The 22,290-nt window shown below is 45.2% G+C and overlaps 1 protein-coding gene across 1 annotated transcript in view; it reads left to right on the forward strand.

Moving 5' to 3' along the window:
• Window positions 1-16,152: 16,152 nt before the first annotated feature.
• The window catches only part of LOC137562991 (semaphorin-4C-like), a 57,662-nt gene continuing 51,524 nt past the window's right edge, over window positions 16,153-22,290 (forward strand). Inside the window, exon 1 of the mRNA XM_068274879.1 lies at window positions 16,153-16,560. The gene's annotated coding sequence lies outside the window, so the exon portion shown is untranslated. The remainder of the gene's footprint in view (window positions 16,561-22,290) is intronic.

Here is a 22,290-nt window from a genome sequence, read left to right on the forward strand (position 1 = left end):
TCCCCCCTCTCCTCCACCCAGAATAACCTAATACACCCCTCCCCCTTCCCAAATAAGTGATCTTTCAGGGAGATGGCAGGGGAAATTAAGAAGCCGTGCCCTGGCGCATAACTATAGTGGACTCCGCCTCTCTTCTCCCACCCAAATGTGCAGAGCACCACAGTGGAGCGCTCATGCCTGCTCCAGCGCCTGGTACTCTCTTCCCTCTCCACTACAGCCATTCGGTGTGCAGCAGTGTTCCTCTCCCTATTCAGGTCACATGATGGGCGGGTCATAGTAGCCATAATTGGAAGGTAGTTTCTCTAGTTTCATAGGCAGCGGTGTGTCTGGGTAATAGAGAGCCTATAGCAAACACTAAAATTGCGCCCCCACCCCAGGTCAGAGCCCCCTTCCCCTATAAAAAAAACATACTTTCTTGTGTGCATGTGTTGTGGTTACCTGTGTTTTTTTACTTGAGATATTGCTGAAGCTAGTTTTTTGGAAATATCTCTTATTTCCTCTGTTTTCTCTAACACGAAGCAAAGGGTTCCCTACATACATAAGTTAAGTAGCCATGTTCCTCAAATAACAAAATTATCTGATCTGAGTGACAGGGAGGCACAGTGGCAGGCCTGGGGGCACAGCACAGGAGCAGGCTTGGCGCCCATAATGCTGTGGCGCCCATGGCATGATCCATGCCTGCACCCCTCTAGATACGCCTCTGTTCATAAGTCCCCATGGCTGGGGATCCCATCATTTTTAACTACATCCCTATGTAAGTATATTGCAGCAATATGTCTCATTGCTTGTAATCTTTGAAAGAACTTTTGATTTCCCTCCAGAATCTCCATATTTCCTCAATCTGCACTAAAACAGTTAATTGGGGCTCCTTTATAGCTGCTATGGGACATGCGATTTTCTTTCATAAACTATGAAAAAGCTGCTCCAATAATCCTGGCTCCACAACACATCCCTACCATGTGAATATGGAAATAATAATTTATATGAATTCGTTTTACAGACACCAAGAACCAATTACTAGGCTGCATGCAGGAATGTAAACACATCTGCTGCTAAAACAAGTTATCATGGGGAGGAGACAACTGCTAACACCTGGTCAGACACACACCACAGACCCAAACACAAACAGTGTCACATACATGTCTATTAATGTGAGCTTAAAGTGTACCCGAGGCGACATGTGACAGTATGAGATAAACGTGTATTAACAGTGCAAAACATTGATAACCAGGCTGTTTTGTTTGTTCTATCTTGCCCCCTGAAAGAGTTATTTTTTAGACATGGAAGTGACAGCTTGGACCATATGCAATTAACTTTTTCTCCTAGGTGATATTTCCAAACCTTGTCTCGCTACATGATATGAAAAACAAAATAATAAAAAAAAAAAACGGCTGTGCTGCCCCCTGGCGGATTTTAACCACTTGCCGACCGCACGCTTATACCGTGCGTCGGCAAAGTGGCAGCTGCAGGACCAGCGACGCAGTACTGCGTCGCCAGCTGCAGGCTAATTAATCAGGAAGCAGCCGCTCGCGCGAGCGGCTGCTTCCTGTCAATTCACGGCGGGGGGCTCCGTGAATAGCCTGCGGGCCGCCGATGGCGGCTCGCAGGCTAAATGTAAACACAAGCGGAAATAATCCGCTTTGTTTACATTTGTACGGCGCTGCTGCGCAGCAGCGCCGTAAGGCAGATCGGTGATCCCCGGCCAATCAGCGGCCGGGGATCGCCTCCACGTGACAGGGGACGTCCTGTCACTGGCTGCACAGGACGGATAGCGTCCTGTGCAGCCTCGATCGCCGGGGGGGGGGGGGGAGCAGGTAGGAGAGGGAGGGGGAGGATTTCGCCGTGGAGGGGGGCTTTGAGGTGCCCCCCCCCCGCAACACCCAGGCAGGCAGGAGAGATCAGACCCCCCCAGCACATCATCCCCATAGGGGGGAAAAGGGGGGGGCAATCTGATCTCTCTGCCTGCTACCTGATCTGTGCTGGGGGCTGCAGAGCCCACCCAGCACAGATCAGTAAAAACAGCACTGGTCCTTAAGGGCTGGAACCCACAGGAGCGCTTTTGGCAGCGTTTTGGCAGCACTGCGATACGCTAGCAGTTTGCCAAAACGCTGGGCTAATGTTAATGGATGGGGCAACTTCCACAGGAGCGTTTGCGTTTCCCAGAAACGCAAACGCAGGACCTGCAGCATTTTGGGAGCGTTAGCGCTTCAATGCAAAGTATTGAAACGCTAGCAGAAACGCTCAGCAAAACCTAAACTGAGCGGTTTTGCTAGCGTTTTGCGGTTCAGCACACTGTAACAAAATGAAAAATAATTCACAGGACCAATCAGGATAAAAACGCAAAACGCAAAACGCTAGGCACCCGCTGGGGAAAAAAATACAATGTTGCAAAACACGACCAAAAACGCGCATGAATCCGCTTGCAAACCGCTCAGACAAAACGCTAGCGGTTGCGTTTAGCGTTTGCGGTTTGCAGTGGGTTCCAGGCCTAAGGGGGGGTAAAGGGTGGGTCATCAAGTGGTTAATAAACCGCCAGGAGGGTTAAACCACCGGCAAGCAAAGAAATGCTCAAAATAATTTTGATAGTACTTTTCTCCATACATTTTGGTACTTTTTGCATTTCAAGTGCTAAAAAGTTATTATAAATTGAAGATGAAAAATTATCTCGTAGGAGAAAACTCAGGAGAAAAAGTGAATTGCATTTGGCCCCTTCTGTCTTGGGTACTTTGTCGGGAATATAGAAAACATCACTGATAAGCAAATTATAGCCATATGAAATTAATTTTTTCTCCTGCGTATTCTCCTAGGAGATAATATTTCATCTTCAATTTAGAATACATTTTCAGCGCTTTGCAGTGGGAAAAGTACCAAAATGTAGGTGAAAAAGTTCTACCAAAATGATTTGCTGGTGATGTAAAAAATCATTTTATTGACGTCTGAAAATATCACCTAGGAGAATACACAGGAGCAAAAATGTATTGCATATGGGCCCTTGTCATAAAATGCCTTTTAAACCACCAAAGAGCAAGAAAATACTCAAGTACTTTTTGTTACTTTTTCAATTGAAACATGCCTAAAAGTTATTTTAAAGAGAATAGGAAAATGTTCCCCAACCCTGTCCCCAAAGCCCATCAACAGTACATGTTTTGCAGGAAACCACACACAATCACAGGTGGGGTAATTAGTGTCTCAGCAGAGCTGATTAACTACCTCTGTGGATTTCTACAAAACATGCACTGTTGGTGGGCCTTGAGGACAGGGCTGGGGGGCACTGCACTAGGAGTTAACACAGGAGAAAATTTAATTGCATATGGGCCATAAAGTTTTCCTGGCAGAAGAGAGATGAAATACATGAACTATTGATCATTTTCTAACTCTGATTAGGCTGGCACTAAGCAAAGGCAACAACACATTCAATCTAGTTTGTAAATGTTTCAATATAAAGTAAAACCATGGGATATCTAAAAAAATAATTTTTAGGAGTAGGAGTATAAGAACAATTGTTTATTTCATCAGTTTATTTTCAGCTTGGGTTCACTTTAAGGCCGGTTTCACAACTAGACACCGCAGAAAACAGCCTTCATATGACCCTGCGCTACAGTGCGGCGACAAGTTCATATGCATAGCGCCGCCCCTCGCTCAGTGACGTACTTCATGCTGGGCAGGAAGTACATAACTGGGATTCCTGTTGGTCCGCACATGTGCGCCACATCGCACCGCGCTCATGTCATTTACACGTGCTTTATTGCCCATTGACTTACACAGCTGCATAATCTGTGTCATGCTCCAACGTGTTGCAGACTTTGCATTGGAAATGTGGCTGTTTGGATACTTCTGGTGCAAAGCATCGCATTGTGTTAAGTGTGCAAGTCTCTATAGACTTGCATGGCTCTTGCAGCTGGGATGTGGCATGGAAGCGTAACGCAGGGTGACACAGTGGCCAAGTTTATTAGGGACCTAAAGGGAAACCAAAGTGAGAGACATATGAGCAGGGCTGGCGCTTCCATAGAGGCAACGGGGGCAATTGCCCCAGATCCTGTAAGGGCCCACAATGTGTGTTGCCCTTCCCTCCAGCTTTGGTGACTCCATACATGCCTGCAGGGAATGAGGAAGAGAGGCACCATGGGGAGAAGTCTGGAACATAGAGCATGGTGCTGCCTCCTGTGACTGTGTGTGGCTGGGAGTATGGTGGGATGGGTCCTGGGAGCCGGCTCAGTAGCTGCAGGGAGGGGGGGGGCATTACTAAGGGCACCCCCCCCCCCGAGTTACTTTTGCCCCAGGGCCCCATTGTAGCTAGAACCGGCCCTGCATATGAGGCTTACATATTTATTTTTAAACAATGCACATTGCCAGGCTGTCCTACTGATTCTCTACCTCTAATATTCTTAGCTACAGACTTTGAACAAGCAGGCAGATCAGATGTGTCTCACATTAGCTGCATGCTTGTCTCAGGTGTGTGATTCAGACACTACTGACCAGAGAGATCAGCAGGACAGCCCGGCAACTGGTATTGTATAAAAGGAAATAAATATGGCAGCCTCCATATGTCTCTCTCTTTGGGTATCTTTTAAAGAGGCACTGTAGTGACATATACTGTAGTAGAATGCAGTAAATTATTCAGGGTACCCATGAGAAACGCTTCCTACATCTATATATTGCTACATATTGGTATGTAGCCCCCACCCTCCCAGGGATACTTAGCCTAGGCTGTTTATTTATTTTGTATTATTTTCCCTGGCTTTAGAATACTCACAAACAATCTGTAGAGCTGCGTCTGACAAGACTAAAGATGTTGCCATCTCCTGCATTTATCCTGTATCGCTTGATTGCCTCTCTTATTGTGATCCTATTTTGTAATTCTTGTTGACTTATGTTCAATGAAAATGTATTGTTAAAAAAAAAAAAAAAAAAATATGTTACCGTCTGTGATGAATTTCAAAATGTAAATCGGGGAGAGGAAAGATTTTACAATGGGCAAACACTAATTTATGGACTATTGTAAAAAAATAAGCATATTAATTAATCACCTTAATTTTACTACAGTTCCTCTTAAAGCGGGATTGTCACCATAAAAATCAAATTTCAACAGCAACTGGTCTGAGTGTATTAAGTGATGAAGATGCTAATCCTGCATTCAAAACTTTCAAAACTGTTTCTGCTGTTATGGTTTGGAGTTATCACATACCTTAGGAGCACTGGCCCTTGAACTGCCATTGCCAAACAGTTGCATGCTGGGGGGGGGGGTGTATTTTTATCTATAATGTATTCCTCCTCTTCCCCTTATTTCCCCCTCCTTCTAGTGACATAAGACAGTGCACTTCGAAGTATAGACCTCAGTGGGAGTGTCTGAAGACTCTGGGAGGAGGTCGAGTAACAAATACACAATTAGCAAGAGGAGAAAAAAAGAGTGAGGGAGGAAATGATGTCAAGAGGTCAAAGGTAACCAATATGGAAACTGTCTAGAATAGGATCCTCTGCTTTTCCTTTATAAAATTCACAGGAATCATAACGTGGACAGTGCAATGCATCTGTTATGTAAGTAGAACTAATATTTATCTACTTATATACAGTGGCTTGCAAAAGTATTCGGCCCCCTTGAAGTTTTCCACATTTTGTCACATTACTGCCACAAACATGAATCAATTTTATTGGAATTTCACGTGAAAGACCAATACAGAGTGGTGTACACGTGAGAAGTGGAACGAAAATCATACATGATTCCAAACATTTTTTTGCAAATCAATAACTGCAAAGTGGGGTGTGCGTAATTATTCAGCCCCCTTTGGTCTGAGTGCAGTCAGTTGCCCATAGACATTGCCTGATGAGTGCTAATGACTAAATAGAGTTCACCTGTGTGTAATCTAATGTCAGTACAAATGCAGCTGCTCCGTGACGGCCTCAGAGGTTGTCTAAGAGAATTTTGGGAGCAACAACACCATGAAGTCCAAAGGACACACCAGACAGGTCAGGGATAAAGTTATTGAGAAATGTAAAGCAGGCTTAGGCTACAAAAAGATTTCCAAAGCCTTGAACATCCCACGGAGCACTGTTCAAGCGATCGTTCAAAAATTTGAAGGAGTATGGCACAACTGTAAACCTACCAAGACAAGGCTGTCCACCTAAACTCACAGGCGGAACAAGGAGAGCGCTAATCAGAAATGCAGTCAAGAGGCTCATGTTGACTCTGGATGAGCTGCAGAGATCTACAGCTCAGGTGGGGGAATCTGTCCATAGGACAACTATTAGTCGTGCACTGCACAAAGTTGGCTCTTATGGAAGAGTGACAAGAAGAAAGCCATTGTTAACAGAAAAGCATAAGAAGGCCCGTTTGCAGTTTGCCACAAGCCATGTGGGGGACACAGCAAACGTGTAAAAAGTTGCTCTGGTCGGATGAGACCAAATGGAACTTTTTGGCCAAAATGCAAAACGCTATGTGTGGCAGAAAACTAACACCGCACATCACTCAGAACACACCATCCCGACTGTCAAATATGGTGGTGGCAGCATCATGCTCTGGGGTTGCCTCTCTTCAGCAGGGACAGGGAAGCTGGTCAAAGTTGATAGGAAGATGGATGGAGCCAAATACAGGGCAATCTTGGAAGAAAACCTCTTGGAGTCTGCAAAAGACTTGAGACTGGGGCGGAGGTTCACCTTCCAGCAGGACAACGACCCTAAACATAAAGCCAGGGCAACAATGGAATGGTTTAAAACAAAACATATCCATGTGTTAGAATGGCCCAGTCAAAGTCCAGATCTAAATCCAATCGAGAATCTGTGTCAAAATCTGAAAACTGCTGTTCACAAACACTGTCCATCTATTCTGACTGAGCTGGAGCTGTTTTGCAAAGAAGAATGGCCAAGGATTTCAGTCTCTAGATGTGCAAAGCTGGTAGAGACATTCCCTAAAAGACTGGCAGCTGTAATTGCAGCAAAGGTGGTTCTACAAAGTATTGACTCAGGGGGCTGAATAATTACGCACACCCCACTTTGCAGTTATTGATTTGTAAAAAATGTTTGGAATCATGTATGATTCTCGTTCCACTTCTCACGTGTACACCACTTTGTATTGGTCTTTCACGTGGAATTCCAATAAAATCGATTCACGTTTGTGGCAGTAATGTGACAAAATGTGGAAAACTTCAAGGGGGCTGAATACTTTTGCAAGCCACTGTATGTGTTTTTTAATTTTTAGCATGGGTGTCACTTGTTCTTTAAGGTGTGTACACACCATTTCACTTATGTCACACGTCAGGGATTAGGACCTGATCCCCTTAGCTGACATTGCTGGCAGGCCTGTACAGGTGTGAGTCAGCTGTGTAGCTGACAATGCGTTCTGTAGCTAGGTGGGGGGCGGAAGGACAACGGAGCAGCACGTGCAGGTGGAGTGCAGTGCAGACAATCCATTGGCCATTGCAGGGGTGAGTTGATTCGCTGGACGGCTTGCTCATGTGTTGGTGGCCGCTGTACACATGCCTGACTATAGGCTGATGCACCTTTACGGTACTGTACACACTTTTACATGTTAAATGACTTATTTGGCAGAAAGCTAATGGATTAAACTAAATCACTAGGGTTCAGGGGCGTAGCAATAGAGGGTGCAGAGGTTGCAACCGCATCGGGGCCCTTGGGCCAGAGGGGCCCCTCTCTCAACCACAGTATTAGCTCTCTCTTGGTCCTGCACTCATAATAATCACTTTTATAGATACTTTGAATAGTAGTAATCCTTAACAAACTGCTCCCCATTCCCTTCTTGCACCTCTGACACTGTAGTTGCCATTGGCAGGTTTTCATTGAAATCTAGAGGCACTGAGACTGTATGCCAAGTAATAAAACAAACAAAAAAAAAAAACAACTAAACCCATCCTTAAGTGAACCTCCAGACTAAAAATCTACTCAGCAGCACTGAAAAGGCTTGGTGTTTCTTTAACAATTTCACAGCATCAGAACTTTGTTTTTCTTACCCAAGCCCTATTTTTTGGCTGCACAGAAGCTAAGCTCCGCCCATCAAGTAAAACTGCCTTGGCATTTTTCCCCTGATGCTGTGCAAAGCATGATGGGATTTCTGATGTTGTTGTTCTCGGTGCCTAGCGCGCGCAGCTGGGAGGAGTGATCAGGACATAGGACAGTTGGAACTGTTTCTCAGGCTCCCTGTCACCTCCTTTCAACCAAAAAGATGGCTGCCCCCATGAAATCACAAACATTTGCCTGTTCTTTTTAAACAGGGTGGGTAAGAGATTATATTACCTATCTATTTTAATTAACATAACTAATGTAACTTAATGACAGTGTGTTTGTTTAGGCTGAAGTTCCTCTTTAAGTAAATTTAACACATTTATCTTGCCTGCCCCACTGTTTTACACTAATCAGCTCACTCTTGTTGTGCTAATGGAGAACTAGCAGCTATATGGGTGTTGAAAGATTAGATTAGTAGGCTGGTTAGGAGTTACAACATGCCCTTTGTCCTTTTTTCCCCCTACATATACTATAGTTCCATCCCATTGCACAGACAGCAGCTGTGTATAATTCCATAAAGAACAGTGTGCTTGCAATGGTTCTTTGGCACTCTCTTCAACATGTGGTGCCCCAGGCAACTGCCTAGTTGCCTTCATCTAAAGCCAAAGATTTAGTTATGAAATATGGTATACATGCAAATAAAACATTCAGAAGGGGAGATTGTATAGATCGAACAGAAGCAAACACATTATGCATATTATGCAATGTGTTTTACATCTTAGTGCCGCCTGTTAACTACATTTCCTACTGCACAAAAAAGCACAGCACACAGGGGTGTAGCAACAGTCATAGCTACTGCTACAGGGCTCAAGCTCAAGGGGGGTCCAGGATGTTCCTGTTGTGTAAGGAACTTATATTTAAATGAAGTTGAGGAACTTAGGGAAGTGTATGAGTGTGGAGATGAAAAAAAATCAATACATACTGACAGACACAGAACATTTATATTGTGCTTTTCTCCTGGCGGTCTCAAAGTGCCAGAGCTGCAGCCACTAGGGTGTGCCCTATAGGTAGTAGCAGTCCAAGGTCTCCTTACTTTACAGGTGCTAGGCTTACTGAACAGGAAGAGCCGAGATACAAACCCTAGTCTCCTGTGTCAGAGGCAGAGCCCTTAACCAGTACACTTTCCAGCCACATACAGATGCAGTGCCAGGAAAGGAGGGGCTATGCATCCGTGTCCATACACTGTGCACATTGCGGCTTTTAAGAATATACTGCCATGTTCAAGGAACAAAGAGATGCTGAATACTGCTGCTCAGGTGTCCCTAGATCAGTGGAGGCCCCATCACCAGTGATAACAATGCACAGGAATAAGATTCCACAGATCACTACTTAAAGTGAACCACAGATGAAAATAAACTAATGAGATAAATAATTGGATCTGTCCTACTGCTATAAATGACTTTTAGATATCTCAAGGTTTTATTTTATATATAAACATTTAATGATTTATAGTCTCTGCTCAATTGTAGTGTCTCAAGAGTCCCAGAGTGAAAATACATGAACTATTGACCTTTTTATCTTTTCCTCTCACAGCAAAAAGCCCAGGTATCTACTTAGGATAGTGTTTAATAGCTGTAATTTGTAATCAGTGAGCCAACTGGGTCCTGACTGAAGAAAAACGGTCAGTTCCATACCTGATTATAAACTTTCAGGCAGGGAAAAAGAAAAGGAGCACAGCACAAGTGTCTATATCAGGGGTCCCCAAACATTTTGGGTTGAGGGCCGGGTCAACATACTTCAGACCGCTGGTGGGCCGGAGTAAACATAAAATGATGTAGACGTCTTTGCGGACCAGACAGTGAAGCATACCCAGGTGACAATCTGCAAGCCAATTGGACAGCAGTGTCACCTGATGTGGAATTTGATTGGAAACCAGCAAAATTTCTGCTTTCTGGCTTCCATGTGGATGGGGGGTGCTGCACTGCTATTCCATATGTGGACCACCAATATTTAAAGATGTAGCTGACTGCATTTATAAGCAATACATTTTCTGTGTGGGGGGCCGGTAAGAAAGCCTTAGGGGGCCACATTCGGCCCGCGGGCCTTAGTTTGAGGACCACTGGTCTATATGCTTGCTACTGTATATACACGTCTATCTCACCATGTCACATGTCATATCTGGTACACTTTAAAACCCTATTTGCAAAAAGGTGGGATACTTTGCAAAAAAACAAAACAAAAACAAACCACAGATTTCAATGGTTAGCAAGTGGTTAAACCTTATCATTATCTTATATAGAAATGTCCAATACTAATTGACTGAGAAATTGTATCTTATATGGGGTAAATGGAAAGAACGTTGATTTTCTGTAAGCGTCCTTAACCGCATTATAATGAAACTATGACTAGACTTTGATTTGCAGAAATTGTAGTTTGCTACGGTAATTATATACTGAGTGTTGCACTGCTGTGCTCCTGATAAGCTAGCTCTAAATATGGATATAGTCCTGCTATACCTCACTGTTCATAATTAACTTCATCTCCATTAACTATGCAGTTTTTGTAACGATCGGTGTCAGCACACAGAGAGAATCTGATTATTGGTGACCTGCAGTATCACCAAGAATACAGATATTTACCTGATTATTGATAATCTGCAGAATCACCGATAATACAGATATATTGCTAACCTCTGGACACCTATATAGTGTGAGTGTTTGGTGCAACAGTAATAACTTTGAGTGAGGACCACCCGAGGAACAGGTGGTCCTTGGCAGTATGAGAAATACCTCCCTTTGGAAGTGCAGAGATCTTGCAGCAGCCAGAGGCATCCAAGAGGCGGAGTCCCAGGCTGAATAGCAAGAAGACCCGATGGCAAGTGACCCCTGGAAGATGGGCGTCACAGGCAGGTCTGGAGACTAACACAAATGATAATACAGTTCCCTAGTCTTGGGTGCGAGGTCCGTGGTCTCAGCACCCTGGAACTAGTCTGGAGTATAACACAAATGATAATACAGTTCCCTAGTCTTGGGTGCGAGGTCCGTGGTCTCAGCACCCTGGAACTAGTCTGGAGTATAACACAAATGATAATACAGTTCCCTAGTCTTAGGTGCGAGGTCCGTGGTCTCAGCACCCTGGAACTAGTCTGGAGTATAACACAAATGATAATACAGTTCCCTAGTCTTGGGTGCGAGGTCCGTGGTCTCAGCACCCTGGAACTAGTCTGGAGTATAACACAAATGATAATACAAATTCCCTAGTCTGGGTGTGAGGTCCTTGGTCTCTACACCCTGGAACTAGTCTGAATAACAATACAAATGATGAACAAAAGTAATCTGGCTCAGTGTGAATTCCCAGGCCCTCCTGGTTCAAACACACTGTGGGATCTGACTATGGTGTGAATGCTTCCACGTAAGTGTTCGCAATGGCAGACAACCAGCAACTGGCAAGCAAGCTATATATATAGTTGCAGGACTCTGCCGCCCCGCCCGAGCCACTCAGCCAATGAGGAGTCCAGCAGAAATCAGCTGATCGTCCTAATCAGCTGATCCATCTCTTGCTGGCATAAAGGTCCTGACTTCTGGCTCGCGCGCGTAGTTCTCCATCCAGGTGCACCACCAACAGACCCAGCCACACCAGACGCACGCTGCTGCGTGCAAACCGCCACGTTGGACGCGGAAACAGCCGCCTTGCTGCCAGTACATGCGGCGGTTTTTCCGTGATCTATCATATTATCAGACGCATGCTGCTGCGTACAAACCGCCGCGCTGGACACGGAGCCAGCCACCTTGCTATCAGTACACGCGGCGGCTTTTCCGCGTTTTCTCACAGTCTTACAGTCTACCATGTATGTTATGCCATGCAATTCTTGAGGAATCACAATATAGTATTAGGAGGAAACCCTCCCACATCTGTAAAACTTGCATCCTAATTGTTTACTCATGAATAAGTATTGTGTTGTAAACTGGTTATACTTTCCTTCACCAATAAAGCCAGAGTTCTGTGTTTTTTTAAACTTATCATTAATTGGAAATTGTAAAGTGACAGCATAACAGATGCTGAAAATTACTAATGTTATTGAAATGATATGAAAAAGGTATACTTTTAACCACTTGATGACCCACCCTTTACCCCCCCCTTAAGGACCAGCGCTGTTTTTACTGATCTGTGCTGGGTGGGCTCTGCAGCCCCCAGCACAGATCAGGTAGCAGGCAGAGAGATCAGATTGCCCCCCCTTTTTCCCCCCTATGGGGATGATGTGCTGGGGGGGTCTGATCTCTTCTGCCTGCTGGGTGTTGCGGGGGCACCTCAAAGCCCCCCTCCGCGGCGAAATTCCCCCCTCCCTCTCCTACCTGCTGCCCCCCCGGCGATCGAGGCTGCACAGGACGCTATCCGTCCTGTGCAGCCAGTGACAGGACGTCCCCTGTCACATGGAGGCGATCCCCGGCCGCTGATTGGCCGGGGATCGCCGATCTGCCTTACGGCGCTGCTGCGCAGCAGCGCCGTACAAATGTAAACAAAGCGGATTATTTCCGCTTGTGTTTACATTTAGCCTGCAAGCCGCCATCGACGGCCCGCAGGCTATTCACGGAGCCCCCCGCCGTGAATTGACAGGAGGCTGCTTCCTGATTAATTAGCCTGCAGCTGGCAACGCAGTACTGCGTCGCTGGTCCTGCAGCTGCCACTTTGCCGACGCACGGTATAAGCGTGCGGTCGGCAAGTGGTTAAATTTGATGCCAAAAACCTTGTCATCAGGTTCTTGTGCTTACACCCCACAGGTACCATTCAATGGGATAAAAGAGACATATGGTGAGGATGTCCCATCCTGTGATGTAGTCAAGTACTGGCAGAGTCAGTTCAAGTGTGGTCGTACTTCAGTGGAAACTGCCACCATTCCAAGGCAGCCAAAGCCTGCCATTAATGAAAACACCAGAGGCCACCAAAAGGCCTCTAGATAAAGAAGCAGCTGCTCAAGTTCACCTTGGACTGTATGCAGCCTGTAGATGGCATCAAGGATGCTGCTAATTTTGAATAGTTCTTGCATGATTGCATAAAGTTAAATGAAAAAGTTGGCAACCTGGGTGGTGGTGTGGTCACTGTTTAGAGAAGCAAGAGCAAAATGACTGTGACCTGACCTCAGAGGAGCCATTTTCAAAGAGATACTTCAAGTATCTAAGAAATATCTTAAAAAGTACCAGAGCTGATGAAACACAAGAGAAGTGCGCCCTCTACGTATCTCTCCGGCGGCTGCTGGAGCGATACGCAAAGAGCGCACTTCTCTTACGTCAGATTGGCCACGACTGGCTGAATTTACGTGACCCGGTACAGAAGACGGAGGACGGCGTTGTGGGAGGGAACCATGCGGATGGGGCTTGAGGAAGCCCAAGGTATGTATAAAACTTTTATGTTTCATCAGCTCTGGTTTCCTTTAAGAACAGTCTCCGTGACTGGCTCGGCATGATTGCAAACAGTAAGGAGAGTTATTAATTAAGATACTTCCAGATCAACCAGGATGAAGAGGAGGAAGAAAACAAGCCTACAATGTCAAGGTCTGAGTAGGGTCTCCAGAAAAAAAAAATATCCATATCCATATTCCTAGCTGCTCACACCTTTCCAGAAGCAGGAATGAGTCAAATTCTCCTGGGTACGTTTAGCCTTTTAGCCATATGCCCAAAAAACAGGAGGATATTTTCAAAACATATCATGCAGGGTTCATCATTATGATCCTGGGACTAAAGCTCAGTCAGAGCATTGTAAGCATGACTGACCACCTGCAAAAAAGGCACATATCCAATTTTCGGCAGGCAAAGTCTTGCTCAGTCTTTTGGGACTAGCACAGGCTGTGGATGGTGGATTTAATGGCAAAGGGTACCACAATTACTGGACGTATTATGCTTCACTGCTGCAGCAATTTCGGGTGTCCATCAAATCAAACGTGTGGCACGCCGAATAAATGTGTCCACTTCCTCCAAGATAAGTCCCTGGTTCACAATTCAAAAGTTGCCTGGACAGAAGCAAAGTCCCGTGGCTAAGAATTTTTTCCTCACCTCTCACAACCACTCTCCCCATCTCACACCACTTGATTTCCTCCGTTTTCCAACCATGAAGTAATTGTTGAAGGACAAGCACTTCCCAGCTGATGATTTGTCAAGTCATGGCTTCAGGAGCAACCTGCAAACTTCTACAGAGAAGGGGCCCAAACCTGCTTAAAGCGATGAAAAACAATGTAACCCTGTGTTATTCGAAGAAGAACCTATGTTCATTATGGCTTATATTGTGGTGAAACGACTCCCACAGTGTGATGTCATGACCATGGTCCCAGAAAAATATAAACAACTTGAGGACCATGGGCTTAAACCCCCCTAAAGACCAGGCTATTTTTTACAAAATGGGCCACTGCAGCTTTAAGGCATCGCTGCAGGGCCGCACAACTCAGCACACAAGTGATTCCCCCCTCTTTTCTCCCCACAAACAGAGCTCTTTGTTGGTGGGGTCTGATTGCTCCCCCAATGTTTATTTTTTTTTATACAAATATTTAATACATTTTCCTGTATAATTCTTTTTTTATTCCCCCCTCCCTCCCCCCGCCAGCCAATTAATGTGATCGGCTGTCATAGGCTTCAGCCTATGACAGCCGATCACTGTCATGTCTCCCAGGGGGACGGCCGTGTCACACGGCTGTCCCCAGTACAGCGCTGCTATAGATGCAGCGCTGTACAGTTATAAGAGACGTTTAACAGTCTCCTAGTGTTGATTGCTGCAGGTGGACTGATGGTGGAGCGGAGCTCCGTCATTCATGTGAAAGATGCGCACGCGATCTCCTGCAAATCCCAGGACTTGACACCAATTGGCGTTAGGCGATCCTGGGGCTGCCGCCTTGGTCACGTCCATTGGCGTTAGGCGGTCCCAGAAGATTAAGATGAAATGGGGCCCTAGGCAAGTTAGTGTTAGCCCACCGCTGATGGTCACCTGGCTTTTTTTAGTACAATTTGGCACCCAACCACCTAGCACCCACCAGGCCCCTAGACTCTCTCCAGGACCTACGCAACTGCTTAGAATTGCCTTATGAATGATCTGACTCTGCATGGTCTTGACAGTTTGCTGTCTGTGAACCTCATTGCATTGTGGGAAATAAATTGTTTTTTTCCAACTGCCAAGCAACCAATATCTCCCTCTATGAATAGAACTCTCAGCAACGAACATTCCGTAAAGATTAACTGGCAGAACTAAAGATGTCACCACCAGTGAAAACTATCAGAATGTAAATCAGGGAGAGGAAAGATTTTACAGTAGGCAAACACTGACTAAATAACTTATAAGTGAAAATTGTAAAAAATAAGCAATATTATTATGTCATGTTCAATACAGTTGCTCTTTAAGCAATCCTGATATCAATAATATTATTGCACTGATCTCTATCCACCCCCACCCCCGTTTAAAAGTAACAGGAGATTTTAAGTTTTTTTGAGAAGCTGTGTCCACTACAAACATTCATTCATACGCCTGGAAAAGTGAAACAAGCGCGGATGTGCAGGAGTTAGAGGTTTGTAATGCACACAAGCACTTTTGCAGTCATCACTTTCCTGCACTGTCTGTGTGTATTAGTTGTGCATGCAGTGTGTGCCATGATCCCCGGCAGGGGCGGGCCGAGGCATAGGCTGGAGAGGCTCCAGCCTCAGGGCGCAGTGTAGGAGGAGGCGCAAAATTCATTCAGCTGTCATTCCTAATTGTGTTTGAAGCAGAAAGAAATATGAAAAGGGGATACATGGCAGTGACTGCAAGCCAGATAACTAGATATTAAGGTGTTGGGGAGGTTGTGGGCCCTGTGGCGCCTCTTAGTCTAATAGCAATCAGTGTGTGACAGTTGGGGTGGGAGGGATGGAGGGGCGCACTTTGGTGTCTCAGCCTTGGGTGCTGGAGGACCTTGTCCCGGCTCTGATCCCCGGGTATAGCAGCGTGCACAGGCAGCCAGTGATTGATAGATGACTGCAGGACCAGTGACGGGCTCGGAGTGGCACAGCAGCCGCTGCCTCCTCGCTGGGGGTCCTCTGAAGACGCCCTGACCTCTAGTGCATCGCCTTCCATCAGGACAATAGACGTATTTATAACGCCAGGGAAATCTGCCTGCAGGATGGCCCATCCCCCAGCCCTGACGTCAGGAGGAATAGGGCGGGGACAAGGGGGAAAAACTGGCACGAAAAAGATGTGAGGAGTAGAGGAGGAGACACAGTGTATCCAGAGATCGGGACTGATGCGCGGAGACTTCATCCAGTGCAGGAGTACAGTGACCGCTTCCCCCCTACCGGAGCCCCATCCAGCCCTGTGTCTGTAGAGAGATATCGGCTATCTGCAAATCTGATCGTCTGTCTGTGTGCAGATCTGACCCTTGTGTGATCTGTGGATGTGATCGCTTCTCCTTGGATCTGCTGTGTGTATTGGATCACTTTGCATTACTTGCTGTGGGGAGTCGCTGCTGGGACTGATCACTTGGTGCATCCAGCGGAGATCGGGAGCAGCAGCAGTAGTGCAGGAGTTGCCCGGCTGGGTACTGCTGGACCTGGGATTCCACCTGGGCACAAGAGCTTCCCACACCGACCCGGGGAGCAGGTGAGGCTGGGGGCAAATATTGTTATTACTGTATTATACTGTATGTATAATAGTGGCTGGGCTGTATGTTTATTACTGCTGGGCTGTATGTATATACTGGCTGGTCTGGATGTATAATAGTGGCTGGACTATATGTATATTACTGCTGGGCTGTATGTATAGTGGCTGGTCTGGATGTATAATAGTGGCTGGACTATATGTATATTACTGCTGGTCTGGATGTATATAGTGGCTGGGCTGTATGTATAGTGGCTGGTCTGGATGTATATAGTGGTTGGGGGCAGGGAATGGGATTTTTTGCTGACTCGCTGAAGTCTGGACAGTATAAGGAGGAGGAGGAGGAGGGGAGAGGTTTGTGTATAGTGTAAGGGGGGAGGGGAGATGAGTGTGTGGAGGGGGGATTTGCACGTGTGTGTGTGTGTGGAGGGGGGATGTGTGGGATGACTGCTGATAGTTTACATTCTCTATAGATTATTATTATTATTACTGATTTATAAAGTGCCAACATATTCTGTGGCGCTGTACAAAGTAAGAAACAAATATGGGGTACATAATAATACAGACAGTGGTGGACACCAATTATACAAAATACAGAATTGGTTCAAAAACAAACAATTGTTACAAAAATACAGAATAGGTAATTTAAAGTGACAAAAGTAACATGATAAATAAAATGTAAAACAAATTGCAAGACACAAAATATATAACAAATTCATTGAGAGAGCCCTGCCCTTGCCAGCTTACAATCTAATTAGAGAGGAGCGCCATGTGTAGCGCTGCTGCTGCAATCCTGGGAAGTACAGGATTGCCTCCAGCTCAGGTTTTCCAACAAGCCAAAACCTGAGCTGCTGACACTTAATCCCTTGCCTGCCTTCATATCACTGTTCTTGCAGGGAGGTGCATTGTTATAGGGAAGAGCTTGGCCTGGGAGAGATGGCCTGCAGCCTGTACACACAGTATTATATTTCATCACATAAATCCCATATGTAATGATCAGCTGTGGCCTTTGCAGACAGCCCTGCACAATGCATCGCTGGCCCTGTGACCTGTATACATCATATGGAAGCGGTTTATGGGCACTAGGCAAGTTTTTCTGGCCTCTCTCTTCCATTCAACTTGTGGCAGGGCTGCTATAATCAGATTTCTTTGACACATCATGTTACTAATTTTCCAGATGGGCTGCTTTGGAGAATTACCCCTCCAATTACTATGGCCTGCCCCTGCTCTGGCATCTGTTACAGGTCAATAAAATTGGTCCACGTAACTCCCCTCCCTTCTGATCATCATTACCTCATGCTTTTAAGTAGGGCTTCACCAGTAGTGACAGAGGAAAGGGCAGGCCCGGGGCCACTCCGCCAAGCGATTTCACATGACCGCCTTCTGTTTCTTGACAGCATCATTTAAATAATTTGGGTTAATTCCTCTTCTGCAGTCTGTATCTACAGATGCTTGGAGCTGCACTTTGCTACTTTTTTTTTATTTTCCACAGTTCCTGCTAAGCTTCTATGTCCCTCTGTTTATATTCACGCTGTGGATGTATAGCAGAGATCCTGCTAGAATGAATCTTGATTTTCCACAGGCCAGTGGGTGTGCAGCTCTCTACTTGCTAGATTTGCCAGACGTGCTGGTTTGTATTAATATCTGGCTGTTTTATCGTGCAGTTGTCAGACAGTTGCAGTGCTATGATGGAACTGCTGTTTGAGGGCAGGGAAGACTGTAGCTGTAACCTTTATACTATACAGCTTATATACTTTAATTCATGTGTATTTTAATGCATGTGAGTTTTAAATGAAGTACAGTAAAGCCTGGTACATGGGGGGGATCTGTGCTCCACCTTCCTGGCAGTGATCATTATAATCGATTTTCCGATTGTTAATTGATTAGATGGGAATTTCAAATCAACGTACACACATGTATGATAGCTCCTCTGTCCAATCTTTGTTTCCAAGCAAGTTCCGGTACCTTTCCATATTGTTAGATGGTTGGTCACACGTGCACACAGCACCACCTATGTGCGGTAAATTGATGCTTAATGACCCATCTGATCACACAGTAATCGATAAAATGTTGTAGGTTGTCTGCAGAAATATTCAGTTCAAGTCCAAGTGTGTACTGGGCCTATTTCACATCCACTATTCATAGTTTAGTGTGGAGCTGGCATTATGAAATATTTATCATTGTTTTCCTTAGGCCATCACTGACTTCATTTTTAGTCTTAAGGGGCCCATACACTCAGCCGATTTTCTGGCCGACCGATCGATCGATTGCAAATCGGTTGGCCAATCGACCGATCGCTGGCCAGTTTCGATCGATTTCGATGGATTTCCATCGAACTGGCAGGGTGGAAAATTTAGGTCGATCTGATGAGATTGCTTATCTTTTTGCATTGGCCTTAATGGAAATCTGATGGCAAAAAAATGCCATCAGATCGAATTTCAATAGATTTCAAACTGAAATCTATTGGAATTCTATCCTGGTAAAAAATGTTCTAAAAACACATCAGATAGATCATCAGATGCATTTCTTATCTATCTGCTGCCAATCTGACAAGTGTATGGGTACCTTTAGTCATTCATATCTTTCAATGGAAAAAGATAGCCCTTCATAATTGGTGCAACTGAAGTGTCAATGAACATTTAATTTGCTGGGAATGATTGGCAATCTTGACCCTATTTTGTGACAATTCTCTTTTCCAGTTGATACAGTTATAATTATACTTTTTATTTATTTTTTCCCAAGAAAAAAACCCTGTCAATTTTTGAGAAAATCAATTTTGATAAAAAATAATAATAATAAAAGGTTTTAAGACCTGTAAAATAAAATTTTGCTGAAGGCACAGGGGAACAGAGGTGACACCGAGGGGGACACTAGACGTGCAGGCAGGGCAGAGGCGAGAGAGGCTACAGCCTCAGGGCGCAGTGTAGGAGGGGCGCACAACTCACTCAGCTATCATTCGCCTATTTTGTTTGAAGCAAAGAGAAATAAGAAAAGGGATACATGGCCGTGGCTGCAAGCCAGATAACTAGAGATTAAGGTGTTGGGGGCACTGGGGAGCCTCTTAGTGTAATAGCTATCAGTGTGTGACGGCTGGCGTAGGAGGGAGGTAGAGGTGCACTTTGATGTCTCAGCCTTGGGTGCTGGAGGACCTTGTCCCGGCTCTGGGTGCAGGGGACAAAGATGGCACAGTGGTTTGTGTTAAGAATGAACCTACAGTCCTTATCTCGTTTTTACCTGTACGTGGCATGGCTGAAATCTGTGGCAGGATCTTCAGTCTCTTTGCCACATCTTACTAGAAGCCATTCATAGAAGCAGCATGGATCCTTCACTACACCAACGCAGGCAACACTCCCATATATTGATCTGCGGCGGCAGGCTGCTGTGGAGGAAGCATGCTTTTATGCTGTGGAAGAATGTACAGAGCTTGCTGTCTCATGAATTTATATTTTATCTTCATTTAAATTTGAAACCTAATAGTGAATGGAAGTGAGATGGAGGCATGAATGTACTTGTTTGTTTTTGGTTTTTATTTGTACATTTATTTTTGAACTGGGGATTAGTTAGCCAGAATATGGTAAAATCATGAATACCAGTCTTGCGTCTGACAGTTGATCTGATGTCCCCAAATTAGGTTTAGCGTCTGGTGCAGAGTCGTCGGGTATTGATTGGCCCCATGCTGCTTCCTGTAGAGTGGGCTTGGTGTTTGGTGTACGTTACTAATGTGCATCTGGTGAATCACAGGAGTAGGACTAATCAATGACCGGCCTACGTGTCCATTTGCAGTAGTAGCACTGGATACTTCCGGAGCGGAGCTGCTTGTCAGACTTCTCCATTCTAGAGAGTGACTGTGTGCCTTCCATTCTCCTCACCTCGTTTTAATTGCCTCTTGTACAAGATCCCGATGCTGTCTGCGGCCACAATAGATTGCGATGTGCAAAGCTAGACTGAGAGAGGAGCTGTTACCCAGAGACACTTGCCAGGGGTTACCTCTGTGCACAGTGGCTCCATTCATTTATATTTATTTGTGTTATGATTTTCAGAGGCATGTTTTTTTTCATGTGAATCCTTTAACTACGGTATGTACACGCATGATTGAGGCTGAATACTCACCTAGCGATGCAGGAGGCTGGATCACAGCGACATCCCCGACGATGAGCGTTTCCCGATCCATCTTCTTGCCAACGGGTACACGCAATGCCACACGTCAGGCATATGAACGAGAGTTGAAGTGATCCTGGTACTTTGCACAGGTGTCTTTGGGGATCTTAATGATCTGATATGCTGTGACGGTCGTTGTTGCCAAACGTTGTTCGCAGATTGTTGGGGGAAAAAAACACGAACTGGGTACGGGCCTTGAGTAGTGGATGGAAGTCTGTAGGTGTGCCAAACCTCCTGTGACTTGCTCAGAGGATCATGGGACTGACCTGGGTGTTTTTGCTGGCTGATAGCTGCTGTATCCCCTGGTACTCGCTTTTAATTATGATTGTCCAATTTACCACTTCCATGTACTATGAAAACTTACCTACACAGTCTGTATATATTACTCAATCTGTTGGCCCTCATGTTACATGGAGGTAGTAAAATTGGCCAGTGATTGGCCAATAAAAATTGAATGTGTGTATGCACCTTAATTAACGTGTGGGGGTCATATGCCCTTGTTCTGCCTATTCACAGGGAAAACCTCAGTCACTAATGCTGCCAAAAAGATCAGCAGGTCTGCCAGACAACTGGTATTGTTTAAAAGGAAATAAATATGGCAGCCTCCGTATCACGTTCAACTTAGAAGGACCCTTCTAGACATTTGGGGGGTTGTTATAACTGATTCATTATAGGCCTGTAAAAAGCATGCAGGCTGTGGAATTCCAAAGTCTAGCCCTCCTGATGTGCTTATGGCTCAGCAGATCAGAACTACAGCCAGAGGATCAGCCTGACAGCCAGGAAATTAGCATGCCTCAGCAAAGTTTATCTTAAAGATTATCACTTAAAAATATTTGCCACTACAAATAATGGCTATCTGCCTGAAACTTAATTCATAGCGCTAAGCGTCACATATCCCACACATCAAGGGGTTTTTCTTGCTTTTAAAGGAATTTATTTCCTGTAGGCAGAACTGGAGCTTTGCTGGGGGCTAATCAGATTCAGAAGTTATTGACTGATTTGTCAATCAGATGGACAGGTATTGATCTTTGAGTTCTGATATTGGCCCTGTGTCATGCTAGGTACACACCATTCAATTTTCTGGCAGATTAACCGGCTGCCAGATCGATTATTTCCAACATGTCCTGAATTTTGATTTATTATTATTATTATTATTATTTTTATTTTTTTTTCAGTTCTATGAAAATTGATCGAAATTCAGATTGGACATGTTGGAAATAATCGATCTGGCAGGTAAATCTGCCAGTAAATTGTATGGTGTGTACATAATAGGCTCTGTTCCCACTAGGGCGGAATCCCTTGCAGTAAGTAGACCGCACTCAAGTGCAGTCCGCAATTATCCCGGGCAGGCACATGCGTTCCCCTATATAGCCTATGTGGGAGCGCATCCGCCCCTAGGCGCCAGCCGCATCACTGCTGACCAGAAGGGCGGACATTGTACTCCCGCTTTCCACACGTGAAGCAAGTGGGAACAGGGCCTGAAGGTCCACATGAGCTATGTAGGACAAGAGATGCTGCCTTTTTAAATTTCATATCACAACTGCTGGGTTTGAGTTCTGAAACTGCAAGTGTCAG

Source organism: Hyperolius riggenbachi, chromosome 3 (assembly GCF_040937935.1).
Source record: "Hyperolius riggenbachi isolate aHypRig1 chromosome 3, aHypRig1.pri, whole genome shotgun sequence".
Lineage (NCBI taxonomy): Eukaryota > Metazoa > Chordata > Amphibia > Anura > Hyperoliidae > Hyperolius > Hyperolius riggenbachi.